This window comes from Taudactylus pleione, unplaced genomic scaffold (genome assembly GCF_031769625.1).
Source record: "Taudactylus pleione unplaced genomic scaffold, aTauple2 ptg000762l, whole genome shotgun sequence".
Classification (NCBI taxonomy): domain Eukaryota; kingdom Metazoa; phylum Chordata; class Amphibia; order Anura; family Myobatrachidae; genus Taudactylus; species Taudactylus pleione.
Genome location: NW_028285164.1, coordinates 4957028 through 4973106, shown reverse-complemented (window position 1 = coordinate 4973106; position 16079 = coordinate 4957028).

Sequence of the window (16079 nt, the reverse complement as noted above, 5' to 3'; positions counted from 1 at the left end):
AGTTACTGGTAACAGTAACATTGACTTTTATATTGCTAAACTGCTGCATATTGAACTTATTATTCCCATCTATTAATACATATTAGAGAGTCTAATCAACTCCTTTTTTACTATTATTTTTTTGAATGCAATTTTTTTATGTGATATGAATATATTATGTGTTAATGTGAATTTTATTATTTAATCATCTAACAGTTAATTATAAGATTTATGTGTAAATTGTTATGGTATATACTTTTTATGATTCAAAGTTTTTGTTTTATTATTGTTTATTATTAAAAAAAATAATTATATATAATTTGTGTTGTGGTATACTAATGTCCCAACATCAGTAATAGAGCGCATTATATAATTGTTTTGTCTTTGTAAGTGAGGTTGTCAATCACCTCTTTTTCTTACTGCTGTATTATTACTTGATCCCCCTGCTTATCAAGCACTGAGTGTATATATTTTTTCCACCCCCAGCAGCAGTAGCAGGCCTAACGTTAAAGGATTGTAATCTTGGAAAGATCCTCAGTAAATTGGATGCAGGACTAGGTACAATCATTAATGAGGAGGTGGATGTTGAAGGTATTGGCGGTGGAGATTGCAGGTGCTGGGATCCATCTGAGATATGGGAGCTAACTGACGATGTACTCCTGGTTGTTAATATTTTTGCAGAATTTTCAGATTTTGCCCAAAACTTTTCATAAATGCATTGCAAATGATGTAACAGAGAGGAGTTTCCTAGATGGTTAACATCACTACCTCTACTTACTTTTGCTCTACAAATGCTACGGATGGCTTGACAACTGTTGTCAGGATTTGGGTAAATATAATTCCACACATAAAAGGTAGATTTTCTGGCCTTATGCCCAGGCATTATAATGACTTTCTTATTATTACAGGCAAGTACTGCTTTCACTGGTGCCTCACTTACACCAATAACATCCTATTCAACATTCTTATTAACGGTGTCAGCTACACAAATATTGCCCTCATCATGTTGCACTTCCTCAGTAGTATTCCCAATTTCAGTCAGCATCTTTACTTATGCCACTCATCCCCACATTGGCAGAGGGTGCAGAAATCATGGAAGGAGGCTTCTCTATGTTTCCTGTATCAGCAAGGTCAGGCTCACACATAGCACTAGCGGACACCCTTAGACTTTACTCAGGGATTTGGGACATTTCTGATAATAGTGTGTTCTATTGCCATAGTGCTTTTTTTAAGTACTAATCTTCCTGTTTTAATTTTTTGGACACCTCCTTATAGATTTTGAATAAAAAGATCTTGCATGTGAGGCAGAATATGCAGAACCACAAGTCACGAATAAAGCTAAGCCTCAAGGCTTTCCTTGCCATTGCGTTTGGTGTATGGCATGTTGGCAATTTTATATTTTTCTGCGGGAAACTTGATTTCAGATGCCCTGACTTACACCCTATATGCCCTTGAGCACTGGCTTTAGTAGATAACATTGAAGGACTAGTATCATTATCACTTGAGGCAGCAGCTGCAGCATTAGTGCTTGGTTGCTGCTTCTGCTGTTTTAAAGATAGATCCCCATGACCCATTTTGATTATTTAAGTTTTTTGAACACCCACACAACAAAAATACTTCTTTTTTTTTAGAAAAGCAACAACTGCCTACCAACTGCGAGCAAACCTTTGCGCATAAAGATATTATTTAAGTTGGTTGCCATTGACCTACTGATTTACACACTGTATAATGACCTGCAGTATTTTGAACACACACACCAAAAAGACTGATTTTTTTTAATAAAAACAACAACTGCCACCATCTGCAAAGGAAGCATGGTGCAGGAAGACAGTATTTAAAGCGGTGGCCCTTGACCTACTGACTTACATACTGTATCATGACCTGAAATTCTCAACACACACTTTTTTTATGTATAGATGAACAACAAACTGCCCACTGACTATGATGCACTGCGCAGATAAAATTAAGGTGGCTGCCCTTGACCTGCTGACTGCTAGTTTTAGACATTTTAAATACAGTATCATGGCCTAAAGTATTCTCAACACACAAAACTAGTTTGGACAGTATTTACTCTAAGGTAGACAGGGACATGTGGGGGCCATTTCTTCAAACTGGAACAGCCATAAATGTCCCTTTGTTCCCTGCAGCAGAAGATGGGTGGCCTATAGCTAAACATTATCTTTTACCTGTAGATATGTTTAGCTTAATTAATAATTTCAGACCATGATGTACCAGCAGGAGGCCCCCATTTATCAATCTACCATAAGCTATAAGTCACATGTTCATTAAAAACTATTTTGAAAGTTTATTGTGTGACTATATAGCAATGTTTCATATAATCACTTACATGGTGTATGTTCATTGCTACTCACTGGTCATCATGTTAATAACAGTACCATTGCATGGCTAATGACTCCCACACCTAATTGTCTAATGACCCAAACCCCTAAGTTATTCTCCTGTCTAATTACCCCCAAACCAATGCAGTCCCCTTACTAATGACCACCACAATCCAAATACAGAACCCTATCTAATCATGACCACCTCCAGCTCAAATGCAGACCCCCTGTCGAATGGTTACCACAGCCCAAATGCAGACCCCTGTCTAATTATTTTCCCCACCCCTAATGCATACCCATGCCTAATTACCCTCCACTCCAAATACAGACCCTTATCTATTGACCTTATCACCTAATGCAGACCCATCTAATAATGTCCACCCCCAGTCCATAGGCAGACCCGTCTAATGACTACCCCAAATGCAGACCCTTGTCAAATGATCACCCCCACCAGTAATGAAGATCTTTGTCTAATTACCACCAGACAATTGCAGACAAATGTCTAATGACCCGCCCATATTGCAGACCAATATCTGTTGACCACCTTCCATAAAAAAGCCCTTCCCTAAAGCATAGTCTAATGACCCCCCTCCACTAATGCAGACCAGTTTAATATCCCCAAGCCCTAAATCACACCTGTTTAATGACCCCCCCACCCCTAATGCAGACCCATGTCTAATTACCCCACCCCAATGCAAAATTATTTCTATTGATCCCCCTGCTCCCCTAATGTAGACTATAGTCATAAGATCGCCACCCGAATGCAGGCCCCTGTATTGGAGTTGGGGTAATTAGACATCCCTAATGTGCCTAGAAATGACCCCCAGCCCCGCTCTCCCAGCACACTAAGCAGCTATACTGGACAACTGTGACCCGCTATACAGGCAGCCTCATTACCTCCTCACTGACTAGCTACTGAGCATGGGGGCTGCTGCCCGGGTGTGCTGGGTATACCAGGGATAAGGGTCTGCAGCCAGGGAGAACAGCAGATGGTATGAGGTCCTAAAGATGCTGCAAACTATAACTTAGTTGTTATTTGTGAGCGGCTCAGGAGGAGTAGGTTAAGAGTGATGTAACAGGGATCCCAATGCTATAGCACTGGCTTAGCCAGGCAGGGATATGCTCAGTTTCAGCTTACCACACAGGGGAAGGAAGGGGTTTGCAGTATCTCACATTTAGCTGTATGGGAGCATAGGGCTTCTCTCAAGATCCTGGCTGCTGCACTTCTTCCTCACAGAAAGAGAAGTTCAGGGGGTAGGGCTTTGCCAGATGTCAGCACTGGCAGTGCCAGAGAAGGAGCCAGGTGCACCACTAGCGTAGCATGCTAATGTGGTTCCCCCATAGTTATGGGGTCACCCCAACCATGAGAGGGGGCTCCCCAAGTCTACCCCAACAGTTAGATCCTGTATGTAGGGACACCTATTTAAAAGCTGGCAGGCACTATCCATTTTTCTTTTTAACAATCTATACATGTCCTATGTAATCCTATGCAGCAGGGAGTGGAACTCTGAATGACCTGGTCAATTGGCTGACAGAGAACAAGCCTAAGTAGGGGTAGAAGTCTTCCTTGGTCAGGTAGAGACAAGGGGACCTGCAAAAGTTGGCCCCTAGGGATTGGTGGCCATGTTGTAAAGCAGGAGTCCCTGGGGGCTGGTCAACTCTAGGGTACAGGGACCAGTGAGAGAGCAAGACCCCGGCAACAGAGACAGAACATCCGGCAGAACCCAAGATAAAAAGGAGCAGCTAAAGGTAGAAAAAAAAGCACAGATGGGAACTTACTTGTGCATCAGCCAATAATGTAGCTATCCCTAGTGTATAGCGGGCTTATGGGGAAGCAGAAGTCAGCAGCCAGTGGTGATAGAGACTGCAGGACAGGGCCAGAGGTCAGCGGCTGTCGCACAGTCAGAGAAGCTGCCACAGCGTGGAGGATCCTGGCTGTGATAGCTGGCATGACGACACCAGCTCAGGTTTCCTGCAGTAGTGCCCAGGAGCAGCAAAGGCAGTTTGAAAGGTGTGATGGAAAAAAAAGCAAAATCTGCGCTGACTCTATATTAAATCAAATAGATGATTGAAAAAGTAATAATGCGATAATGAATGTACATAAATACACAATAAATATTTAATATCCACTAATGATGCCACATAAAATCAATACACAAAAATAAAAACATATAACACTCTAAAAAAATCAATCTAATATTGTACTTTGAAATGATTATAACACTGTGTAACTATTCAATGTATCCATACAAAAGTTGCCAATAGCTGTAGTCCAGCACAGCAGAATAAAACACGTATAATATATGCTGAGAGCTATTAGGCCAGATAGTAAATGCTTCCACAATGAAGATAATGATGGCTAATTGATTTAGCAGGTGGAGAAAAACAGTCCTCAGTGTTGTTTAAAAATAAAAGTCACATATGGTCATATGCAGTGACCCGTAAACTTCAAATATTGTCAGGCACATAAATGATATCGATCTCTTGCTGTAGTCACCAGCCCCAAGTATGATTGCGCAAAAATACACCTGTATAAAATACTCCAAAAAGCAGCCACTAAGCCCGGCTATAGATCAATCACAGTGACAGCAGGTTAATGATACTATGTTGCACTGCGTATTCACAGTGTTGCCTTCGTGTACTCACGGACTTTGTAGTCAGCAAATGTGGGGGCCCCCTTTGTGTGATTCAATCCTCCGGTATCCTGTATTGTATGCCAGGAAATGCACACATCTGTGACAGGTGCTGCTAATGTAAAGGAATTCTGCTGCAAAGTCTGCTGCGAATGTCCTGGGTGTAGGTGTTTAATGAAGCATTAGTCCAATACAGATGGCAACTGGGTATCCAGTGTAGCACAGTGATCAAGTAAAAGCTTCCTGCCTAACTGGTTTCGTCACATATCATGTAACTTTATTAAAGGTAATGGGGGAGAGCTGCATAGTGCCTAGATATTCCTGCTCTCACAGGTGACGCTTAAATGACAATTAGTGGAAACAAATGTCCATGGGTAAAGTCAATCAATATGATTTTGTTAATGTATGTTTTATGTAGAATATATATGACAAACCTTTTAAATCATGCATAGTTTAGTATAATCATATCGCATATTAACATAGATAAATATATATATATATATATATATATATATATATATATATATATATTTATATATAAAAAATGTAATTAAAATACATTTGAATTAAAATGAGGCATATTTATAGTGAAATAATATAATAATAAATAAATACAAATGGAATGATGAAATATAAAAATAATAATCATAATAATGTACGCTCACCTAGATCATAACCAGTTTGTAATATTTCACCAATAATACAAATATAATATTAACATCCTATAGATATAGATCAGACATTACAAAATAGTTCTTAATAATATAAAGTACTGAATAATGAAATCTCATCCTTAACTTTAAATTATATTTACCCAATGAGGCTAAAGTATCAATATATGATCTAAGAAAAATAAAAAAGAAAGAAAAAAAAAACTATAGTAAATAACAAATTTTAACAGGAAAAAGTAGCTGTTGTATGCCTCATTGGTCACAGCAGCATGATAATATAGGTGTTACATGAGGTGTACAAGAAAACAAGGCAAAGAATAATAATACAGCCTTGAGAGTTGCTAGATAATCCAGTCATTAAGTCCTAAAAGTTATGAATCAAACATTTCAGAAAGTTAGCCTGGGGGACATTGTGGGTCACAATCAGTCAAAGAAAATTAATTTTAGACTCTACTGATTTTATACTTACACACAATTACTTTATATTTGAACACGTTTTTTATTTACAGACACTTGGGACGGCGATGGGCACGAGGTTCGCGCCGAGCTTTGCCAACCTATACATGGGGGCCTTTGAGGAGGCACATGTTTGGGGGGGGGCTCGGTACGGGCCTCGTGCTCTATGGATGCTATGTTGATGATTTATTTTTTATATGGGATGGTGAAGCACATTCACTGTCACTTTTTATTGCACAGTTAAATTCTAATAATTTTAATTTAACTTTCACTAGCACTTATCTCCCCTCTAGTATATCTTTCCAGGATATGACACTTTTAATTATTTACATTATAATAGCTTGCATTATCAGCCCTGGTTACAAAATATACCATATGGACAACTGAGGAGAATATGTCGCAACTGTTCAAGTGATGCTGTTTTTGAGTCAAGCGTTGGAGATGCTTGATTCTTTCAGAGAAAGGGAATACCCTGATACCCTTTTAAAAGTAGCACTTGAGAAACCCAGATCACTTGATAAAAATGACCTTTTCATAACTAAACCGAGAAGCATTTGCGGGTCAGATCACCCCAAATTCAAATCTAAATACAATAACTGTTCCAACAACATCAGAAGGATCATAGCATCAAATTTTCAGATCCTGTTTTCAGATAACATTCTAAAAGACAACATTCCAGTTAATTCACTGATTGTATTTAGGAAAGCTGACAATCTAAGAGACATATTAGCACCTCGTTTTTTAAAAAAAACAGACGCTCCATGTCGATAGGACTATCGATAAGAGCGGCTGGTTGACTGGTAAACCCAAAGGCTGTTATAAGTGTTGACGCCCTTCATGTATCACCTGTGATTATATTGTTAATAGATGTTGCGAGATAATATCAAACTATTCGAATGAAAAATTTCCGATAAAGAGCTTTATTAATTGCAACACATCCTATGTGGTATATATGTTGGAATGTACTTGTGGGATCTAGTATATTGGGAGAACCATAAGACCACTTAGATGCAGATTTCTTGAACACAGGAGGCTTATTATGAAAAGTAACACCATGCATAGCGTCCCTAGACATTTTTCCTGTACCCATCGGTCCAACCCGAAAGACATTAAAATCACAGGCATAGAGCATATTCCACAGACAGATCGGGGAGGGGATAGGTTCTCCAAACTCTGCCTGCATGAAAATTTCTGGATACATAAGATGGGCACGTTATCCCCTGAAGGTTTCAATGAGAACATTGAAATTGACCTTTAGATCTGGATTTCCTATCCTTCATTATGCCATAATGTTTGATATGCCATCTGGGACTGTCGAGGGTGGGGGTGTGATTTGTTTGTCGGGGACCCTTGGTCCAGAGGGACCTGAGATACATTCTCCTTATCCCATCTTTTGTTATTCCTACAAGAGCACACTGAGAATCTTAGACTTTTATCAGATCTGGTTTTTGTATTAGTACCAGCTGTTGGTATCACCTAGTGCAATATTTTCTCCCATTATTGGTTTTGTTACATCTGTCCCTAGCATTTTTTTGTTTCTCCTCTCTTCCATTACTTATTATTTCTTATTTTCTTTTTGAGATATATTTATATATTTATATAGAATTACACTGAGATATATGTTACTATAAAGATTTTTTATAATAGGTTTAACATCAATGATGGTCTCTATGAGTCCTAAAGGCTCAGGTACATTACTATACCTCTACTGCCATGATTGATACCCTTATCTCAGCAAGTGTAGCATTTTTTGCTCACATTGTTTGAGTATATATGGGACATTATTAGAACAGGCTAACTTTCTGAAATGTTTGAGTCATAACTTTTAGAATTTATAGACTGGATTATCTAGCAACTCTCAAGGCTGTATTATTATTCTTTGCCTCGTTTTCTTGTTTACCTCATTTAACACCTATATTATTGTGCTGCTGTGACCAATGAGGCATTTAAAATTTGTTATTTACTATAGTTTTTTCTTTCTCTTAGACCATATATTGATACTTTAGCCTCATTGGGTAAATATAATTTAAAGTTAAGGCTGAGCTTTCATTATTCAGTTACTTTTTATTATTAAGAATTATTTTGTAAAGTCCGATCTATATCTGTAGGATGTTAATAATATATTTGTATTATTGGTCAAATATTACAAACTGGTTATGATCTAGGTGAGCATACATTATTATGATTATTATATTTATATTTCATCATTCCATTTGTATTTATTTATTATTATATTATTTCACTATATATATATATATATATATATATATATTCCTTATTTTAATTTAAATGTATTTTAATTTAATTTTTTATATATTTTTTTTTATCTATGTTAATATGCGATATGATTATACTAAACTATGTATGGTTTAAAAGGTTTATCTTATATATTCTACATAAAACGTACATTAACAAAATCATATTGATTGACTTTACCCATGGACATTTGTTTCCACTAATTGTCTTTTAAGCGTCACCTGTGAGAGCAGGAATATCTAGGCACTATGCAGCTCTCCCCCATTACCTTTGATAAAGTTACATGATATGTGACGAAACCAGTTAGGCAGGAAGCTTTTACTTGATCACTGTGCTACACTGGATACCCAGTTGCCATCTGTATTGGACTAATGCTTCATTAAACACCTACACCCAGGACATTCGCAGCAGACTTTGCAGCAGAATTCCTTTACATTAGCAGCACCTGTCACAGATGTGTGCATTTCCTGGCATACAATACAGGATACCGGAGGATTGAATCGCACAAAGGGGGCCCCCACATTTGCCGACTACAAAGTCCGTGAGTACACAAAGGCAACACTGTGAATACGCAGTGCAACATAGTATCATTAACCTGCTGTCACTGTGATTGATCTATAGCCCAAACAGTGGCTGCTTTTTGGAGTATTTTATACAGGTGTATTTTTGCGCAATCATACTTGGGGCTGGTGACTACAGCAAGAGATCGATATCATTTATGTGCCTGACAATATTTGAAGTTTATGGGTCACTGCATATGACCATATGTGACTTTTATTTTTAAACAACACTGAGGACTTTTTTTCTCCAACTGCTAAATCAATTAGCCATCATTATCTTCATTGTGGAAGCATTTACTATCTGGCCTAATAGCTCTCAGCATATATTATACGTGTTTTATTCTGCTGTGCTGGACTACAGCTATTGGCAACTTTTGTATGGATACATTGAATAGTTACACAGTGTTATAATCATTTCAAAGTACAATATTAGATTGATTTTTTAGAGTGTTATATGCATTTATTTTTGTTATTGATTTTATGTGGCATCATTAGTGGATATTAAATATTTATTGTGTATTTATGTACATTCATTATCGCATTATTACTTTTTCAATCATCTATTTGATTTAATATAGAGTCAGCGCAGATTTTGCTTTTTTTTTGTTTCTCTAAATTACCAACATACACAGAGGTTGGTTATCTGCTGTAGTTCTATTTTTTTTTTTATATGATTTACAGTGATTAGCTAGAAGCACCAGAATTGTGTTTTTTTGAAAGGTGTGATGCTTTGACAAAGATCCAGGAGGTCAAAACGCATGTTCATGTTCCTGAGACCAGACCAATGATCCTTAAGCATTGGGACCCTGTGTATGTTGACCCCTTGAGACGGTCCAGACTTCCCAGGGACCAGTAACCTAGTGGTCCCAGTGTTTATTACCTGGGTACATGTCTAGGACTTTTTACCTTCCTTTTTCCCTTAATATAAGAGTAATGTCTTTAAGAATTGTTCATCATTGATTATTATACCTGTATGTTTTCTCCGCTGTGGGTAATTGTATATATGAATTGTTTATTATAGGATTATTCATTATATCTAAGGGTAAAGTTTTATTATTTACCATTATAATTGAATCTGTTTGCCACCCCTGTTGTGGCAATATTTAATTGTTTGATAAACCAGTATTTACACGGCTAACCTCTGTTATATAATATGTTTTCTTGTCAGAATCAAAAATTGGAGGTTTTGTTTACTGTTTAGTGTTAACACCTAGCGGTATTAGTGTGACTGCCCACCATACATTGTCCTTGTATTGATCTGTTAGTCCTTTGGTGATAGTATAAGGTCAGTCACCAAGCTAATGGATTGTAGAGTTCCCAGAGTGTCTCCATTTTTATTTTATCAGTGTGAAAGGTGCCCCTGCTGGAAGAAAGTATGTGAGAACCAGAGGACTCGGCTGCTATGGGTGAAGAGGATCCAGAGGGGACCCCACAGAGCAGAAGCCTGCCTGTTGCAAAGAAAAGACCCGGGAGCTGCACCGGCAGAAAGATAGACAGCCCCCAGCCAGTGAAGACCCTACGAGGATCCCTACCTTAGGATTGCTGCTGCTGGCTGACTGGATAGTGACCTGAAGAGTGAAGACCCCGCTCAAGACCTTCCCTGTTAGGACTGACTGTCTAAGAGAGGAGCTACACATGCAAGACCTTGGGAGAGGACTTGTTGGACACAGTTAGTGTGGAAGGAGCACCCGCCAGAACACCTCATGAGGACTGCTGTCTACCTGCTCAGAGAGGACCTCACTGAGATGCTGTGCTATTGACTGCTGGGAGGAGCCCCAGAGGAGGAGTTCTAGCTGCTGATTCCTGGAAGGAGCATCTTGCTGACTGGACCCAGCTGAGGAGACCGGTTGGGAAGGAGCACCTGCTACCTGGACCCAGTCAGATGACTGCAATCCAGAGGAGAGGACCACGGCCTTGCTACAGGGCCTGAGTAAAACAAGCACCCATGCCAAGGACAAGAGGATCCCGGTCCTCAAGTCACGGAGCGCAGCCCGGTGCAGTGCCTAGCACCCTGGGCTGTGCTGGAAATTGCAATGCGGCAGAAATGCCCCAGCTAGATGGTGAGACCCATGGGTTAATTTACTTTATCGCTGCAAGGGGATGAGAAAATGGATGGGTCTTTTACTGTTTGAGTCAGCTACTATGTTAGGTGCTCCCTTTCTATGGCATGTAGCTATGGGACATTTGGGACTGTATGGTGTCAGGCACAATTTATTGTGGAGCGGGCAAAGTTATGACGAATCTCTGGTTCCAATGCTGTTACTTGCTCAGATATATTTGGAATTGCTTGGTTTCATATTCTAATTAAAAAGGCGTATTTTCATATGCTAGGAGCCTGCTAATGTTTTATTTGCAACCTAAACCTATTATTTTAAACAACGTAAATGTTTGCTTGTACTAAATTCTGCTCCTGTTTAAGTTCAACTCTAAAAGGTTTGTTAACTACCTGCATATGCTTAAAATCTCGTAACGATTTAATGGAGGTCTGAGGGATCTATTCATAAAATGATAAATGGCCTGGTAACCATACGGAAATGCTATTTTAGTTTCCGGGCCATTCCTCATCAGGGGTCCGATAGGAACCCCTGGTATTCTGCAAACTCTGAAAACTTTAAGTTTTCGGAGTTTGCTTCTGAGAACAAACGCCTCTTTAGATGGAGCTTGCTCTCACAGTCCCACTCCTTCCTATGGGAAGGAGTTCCAGGGATGCGAACATGGATCAGTGTGGATCCCTCTGCCACCCTTCACTTCCTCCCCGGTGGCTATGTGCATGCATGAATGGGCCGATGGGGAAGAGGTAAGAAACGCAGCTACTTCTGTAGTTGCGATACTAACTGAGGGCACAGCTGGTTTTCAGAGCAGCAGTCCCCGCACCGGAGCAATGATGAATTGCTTCAGTGTAATCTATCCCCTGCTTGCGAGATCAATACTTCATCATCGGAGGCCAATAGTAAATTTACCCCCTAGTATCTTCTTTAAAACTAGTTTTTTTTAGAAGTCTAATTGACTGACTCAGCTGGTCCCTTTTCAATATATACGGCCATGCTTGTTTATCCCCAATGGTTAAATTGTGACAGCGTAATATTTCACTTTTATATAACAAAAAAAAATCCCTGCTGTTAATTGCCTAAATGGATACATACAGTATATCTGTTATCTCCTGGGGTCATACAGTTCCTTTTATTATGTAACTTCTCATAAATTTGTAAAAAATAAGGCAATGCTGATATCTCCACCGGGGTATTGAATTAATAGCGTGGTACTCTCCCAATAATTAATTAACACATACAGCAAGGCTGATCTCTCCACGGAGGCTCTGAAGTGTCAGCGTAATGCTCTCCTAATACTTCAATAACATGCGGCAGTGCCGGAGTCCCACAGCGACCCTGAAGTATCAGCTAAGTGCTCCTAATTATACAATCATGTCATCATAATTTAAATACAATTGTTGTTCAAAAAGTAATGCCTAAATGCTCATAACTCTGAAATAATATACAACATTTATTTGAAACTTTGTCAGTTTGTAGTTTAATATGTCTGCTAGCTATATATGTATTTTTGTTTAGGTAGTCCAAGAAATACCATGGAATCCAAGATGAAACAAAGAGCCGTCATTGAATTTCTGGAAAAAGAAAGCTGCAGTGCTACAGAAATCCACAGAAGACTGAGAAAAGTGTATGGTGAGCGTACGATGGACTATAGCGATGTCAGAAGGTGGATGAAGCATTTTCAATCTGGAGAATCATCCGTGTGCGACAAACCTCGTGGTGGCAGATCATCAACTGCAGTGACAGCAGAGAACCGACACAAAGTCGATGCCATGATTCAGAAAGACCATCGTGTGACCATCAGAGATATCAGTGATGACCTTGAATGTAGCCATGGCACTGTAAAAACACTAATCAATGATTTGGGATATCGTAAAGTGTGTGCTAAATGGGTTCCAAAGCAATTAGCCAGGGATCATAAGGCCCAGAGGGTGGAAGTGTGCAATGACCTTTTGACCAAATTTGAAGCCAACCCTGAGACGTTTTTGGAAAATGTCATTACAGGAAATGAGACCTGGGTATTCCTTTATGAACCAGAAACAAAGGCCCAATCAAAGCAATGGAAACACCTAAGTTCACCTAGGCCAAAAAAGTTTAAATCACAGCGATCCATAAACAAAGTCATGGCCACATTCTTCTGGGATTGCCGAGGTGTTATTCTCATCGATTACTTGGAACAAAACCAATCAACAGTGATCAATACATTATTACACTTAAGAAGCTGAAAGAAGCCATCCTCAAAAAAAGGTCAACAATTCCACTGTCAAATGTCATCTTACACCACGATAATGCCAGACCTCAAACATCGATGGCAACATCTGCGGCCATTGCCAAAATAGGGTGGGCAATTATGCCACATCCACCATACAGTCCTGATTTGGCCCCTTCTGACTTTCATCTGTTTGGCCCTCTCAAAAACTTTTACCATGGTCAACATTTTGAAGACATAGAGGTTGTTAAAAACGCCATACGTTCCTGGGTCAAACACCAACCACAGGAATTTTTCCAAAGTGGATTCACAGCTTGGGTTGAGAGATGGAGAAAATGTTTGAGGGCAGATGGTGAATTTTTTGAGTAGAGTCATTCTGTTACTAAGACTTCAAAGTATTTTACTGCAAATTTTCAAATCTGTACCTATAATTAAATTTAAGTTGTGAGCATTTAGGCATTACTTTTTGAACAACCCTCGTATCACAGATGCAGAGAATAGAGTTTGTTTTAAAACAACGTGCAGCACCCTTTGACACGGACGCTGCTATTAGCCTATGTGCATTTCGCTCACAGCTTCACCATCACCAGCTTCATCAATTTTTTGAATCACTTTATTTCGCACAAAGATATAATTGACACGTTAATCACAATACTTCGCTTGCTTTTTAATGGACTATAAAAACAAATACAAAATAAAAATAGAAAACAAAAATAATATTAAAAAAAAGTTAGTAATTTTATTGATAAATAAAAGTAATATTTTATGTTTCCTTTGTATCTGGACCTCTAATACAACTAAATAACACACTAATACAACTCATCCAGTGAGTGCCCCTTACAGGAATACTTTTTCTCCTTTCTTCTGTGTAATGATTGATTTTATTCCTGGGTGCACCTCCACCTGAGTATTTAATTGGACAGAATGAGTCCTCTATAATTCAACAGTATATGGATTGGAATGGATGAGAGATTAATATATGTTTAATGAATGATTAATCTGTCGGGCTGTGCGGACACTTGTTTCTCTCTTGCGCACTGATGCTTACCACTGCAAAGGACTGTACTAGCTTAGGCTTACCACTGCAAAGGACTGTACTTGCTTAGGCTTACCACTGAAAAGAACTGTACTTGCTTAGGTTTACCACTGCAAAGGACTGTACTTGCTTAGGCTTACCACTGCAAAGGACTGTACTTGCTTAGGTTTACCACTGCAAAGGACTGTACTTGCTTAGGATTACCACTGCAAAGGACTGTACTTGCTTAGGCTTACCACTGCAAAGAATTGTACTTGCTTAGGCTTACCACTGCAAAGGATTGTACTTGCTTAGGCTTACCACTGCAAAGGACTGTACTTGCTTAGGCTTACCACTGCAAAGGACTGTACTTGCTTAGGCTTACCACTGCAAAGGATTGTACTTGCTTAGGCTTACCACTGCAAAGAATTGTACTTGCTTAGGCTTACCACTGCAAAGGATTGTACTTGCTTAGGCTTACCACTGCAAAGGACTGTTCTTGCTTAGGCTTACCACTGCAAAGGATTGTACTTGCTTAGGCTTACCACTGCAAAGGACTGTACTTGCTTAGGCTTACCACTGCAAAGGACTGTACTTGCTTAGGCTAACCACTGCAAAGAATTGTACTTGCTTAGGCTTACCACTGCAAAGAATTGTACTTGCTTAGGCTTACCACTGCAAAGGACTGTACTTGCTGAAGCTTACCACTGCAAAGGACTGTACTTGCTGAAGCTTACCACTGCAAAGGACTGTACTTGCTGAAGCTTACCACTGCAAAGGACTGTACTTGCTTATAAATTACCATTTCAATGGACTTTGTGCACAATTCTAACTTGCCCCTTCTGTGCTGGACTGTGCTTGCGCTAAACTGAAAAGCATAAAGAACTGAATGTAATGAAAATGTGTAAGCTGTCTTCTGAATAGGCCCTATCAGTTGGTGTCTTTTCTAAACTAAAATATTATAAGAATTTCTTATTGTGTTGTAAAGGAATCGGTATGTAATAGCGACAAACGGGATCCAGGCGGTCAGAATCACGACACCTGGATCCCGACAGGGTTAACATACCGACGCTTGGTGGTTGGTATGCTAATCCTCCCCCTCTCCCTACCCTAACCCTCCCTCTCTGGTGCCTGAACCTAACCTCCCCCTCCCTGCACCCTAAACCAAATCCTCCCTCCTTAGTGCCTTACCCATAAACCCAACCCTCCCCCCTTAGTGCTTAACCCTAACCCTCCCCCTAGTGCCTAACTCCTAAACTTAACCCTAAAGCAACTAACCTTCGGCATCCCAGCGGTCGGGATACCAAGTGTCAGGATTCTGACTGGCGTCAGTATTCAGGCTCCGGTAAGGTAAGCGTTGGCATCCAGACCGCTGGGTGATAATTTGTTGCTGTAACCTGATAATTGTTGCTCTAGCTACAATAATATTGCATTGTACTTTATGTTGTGGGTCTGTTATTGTGTCTGATAAAAAGGGGATCACATCACTAACCGGTTGCCACTCTGATCGCTATTTGTACCTGGTCCTTAGTATTAGTCATCACACTAGTATAATATCGCAGCGTGTTGCCCGGCAGATGGAGATCACGGTGGCAGCTGGTACCGTGCCAGAGCATCCTGCGCTCTGTGCGGTGGCACTGGCCACACCACCCTAGTTACGGCCCTGAAAATGAATACAAGTAAATGCAGCAGAAAATAAATGTCATGTGCAGGCAGTCACTAAAATTACTGGATTTCATTTGAATATAAAAACACCAGAAGCATCTGAGAAAAGTAGGAGACATATTACTCACCCACAGCAGGAATCAGAGCTTAGTTTTCCTAGTGAGTAAAGTCCTGAAGTGTTTGCAGAATACAATACACTGTAATCCTAGCTGACACTGCAGAGAGTCCGTACTGCTCCGTTCTCCTTT